Raw genomic sequence first — 2,543 nt, 5'->3', positions numbered from 1 at the left:
TTCCCACAGGAGTTTCATAAAAGAATCCACCTCGGTCTGGACTTAATGGGTCGGTGGGAAGCAGTGGCACAGCTATATTTTTATACAAGGGGTGGCCAGAGGGTGGGCAAGGATTTATGAAGGGGTCCATACACTAATAAAGGAAATTATTGTGTTACTCTGGTCCCAAATGAACCCACTTGGTCCTTTTGGTGCACTTTAAAAAAAGTCTTCATTGTTATCCGTCCCTGTACAAAATAAGACAGCCTGGTTCGTCTCGAGATTGTGTTAGGCAGACTCTTGAACTATGTGTTTTTCCTTTCTCATGCTGTAGCTTACATTAAAATCAACTACTAGCTGAGTAAAACTGGATCATCTAGGCTAGTCGGCACTAAGTAACTGGTTTCAGACCTTCACAATAGCAAATGTAGACATAGAGATAATATCCATAATATATGTCACTGAGTCTGGTATAATGTTTATAATAAATGATGGAAAATGGTTGGGAACCACTGCATTAGCTTTATCATCTGACGCCAACTGAGGACAGTTTAACCGGTAGGCTAAATCAGCTATCGTTAGCTGCACAAGCTAACGGCATCTAATGTTACACTTGTTACAACGGCATCAAACCCATCTGGAAACTCTGTAAATCACCTCGGTACCGCTGAGGTTGTGTTCACTGGATGCTGTTCAGTTGCACGCTAACGGCAGCTACATTAGCAGAGTTGAGTCAGAGCAGCTGGAGGACGTCAGAGGGAAAACCAGACAATAATCTCTCCATTAAATATGATCCAGTTTCACCCAAATCACTGATAAAGTTGTGTTTGTACAATAAACAGTGAGGTCTCCAGAAACCCTCCGTTAGCTAGCGATGCTATTGCTACCTAGATAATGAATCTTCACTCTGTGTCGGTAAAACTGAAGCTTGATTGAGGGGTTACTGTCATATTAATGGTTGAAATTGTGTAGTTTATGTTAACATAAGCATGCCTCACATTTTGTTTTACAAGAAGACAAAATTATCAGATTTTGATATAAAAATACAAAAGGAATTTTGTTTTTGTTCATTTCTTGGCACACACTGTTAAATAGAGAAAATTAAATGTTTGATTCTACCGTTATCTGTAAAAGTGATGTCCCTTTTTTTTGTATTTTAAAGTACTATTTAATGTATTTATATGTTTCTTTTCACCATTTTTCCATTGTCCGATGTTGACATCTAGAAGTAGGTCTAACCAAGTAGTTTTGTTCAAACCATGAATACAACTAACACAAAAGACGTGGATCCAGCCGTCCCAATGTCCACAATGGAGACCCTTCGCCCACTTGTCCAGATGTTCCCGGACAGACTGACATCATTACAGTGGACCGAGCTGGAATCCGGATCCCTTATCAGGGAAACGGAGAATATAATCACGGAAACGTGTGTTAACACTATATCTATACACATGTATGAGGCTTTTTAAACAAAGCCTACAACGGAGGGGTGACTTGCGTTCCACACACATTCGTACAACACCTTCTATCGTATCAGAAGACCAAATCCACGAGTGTCTGGGTGACGGAGAGGATCAACTCTGAACTCTGCCGAAGGTTGTAGAGGTAGTAACGACGGGACCGAACCACCGGTCTCCCAATCTGTCACCTGGAAAGTGAAGGGAATCGTCCACCATGTGGTGAAAAATTCGCCACTCTACAAAAGAATGGTGGCAAACTTTACCAGCAGCTGTCAGAAAATGATTGAGCAGCCGTCAAAAACTTAACTGTTAAACTTTATCTTTAAGTATTGATATTTAAAAACGTTTCTTTTACTGGGCTTGAAATCTCAAACATTAATTTTCAGCTTTATTTATAATAAAATGCTGTGTATTCAGTTATTTATTTGTTTGTGAAGTTGAAGTTGAACGAAAATGCAAAGGTACTCTAAAGGTTTCTTTAAAAATATTTAACTACAATTAATGTCACAAAAGAAGTGTTACAGTATTGAACAACAGGTTAAATAAAATATAAACGCTTCTGTATCTGGATAGATGACTCACATTCAAAAATCATATATGACGACAGAAACAGAAACGTATCTATATTTTGTTGGTAAAAGGCACGTTGAAGCTGTTTCTCTCTCCGGATAATAAAGATGTGATTAATAGGCTTATTTATGTGACTAATTGGACAGTTACCAGCCTTTATCTCTTGTATTGGTCTTCTGGACCTGATCAAACACGATGTAATGACAGCAAGTTCCTCCAGTTCGTACCAAACTATGAAGATCTGCCTTTTAGTTTTTTATTATCCTACAAAACACCCTGAGGATCAATACTCTTGTAACCCTTATTGGTGTATTTTTTTTAATATCTTGTGTATTTTTTATTTTATATTTATCATGTCAAAATGTTCAGGGCATTACTGTAAATGAGGGCCAGGCCTCAATGATTTTCAAGTTTAAATGAACACACATAAATTAATTGTTTACTCGTCACATTCCTCCCCAATAAAAAAAATGTCATGAACAACAATCTCTAATTTACGGTACAATATGGATTACAGAAATACTCACCTCATAA

The sequence above is a fragment of the Morone saxatilis genome, unplaced genomic scaffold, assembly GCF_004916995.1.
Source record: "Morone saxatilis isolate NCDOM2014 unplaced genomic scaffold, NCSU_SB_2.0 Contig9, whole genome shotgun sequence".
Classification (NCBI taxonomy): domain Eukaryota; kingdom Metazoa; phylum Chordata; class Actinopteri; family Moronidae; genus Morone; species Morone saxatilis.
The sequence above is the reverse complement of the archived record's forward strand: the minus strand, read 5'-3'. Positions refer to the sequence as shown.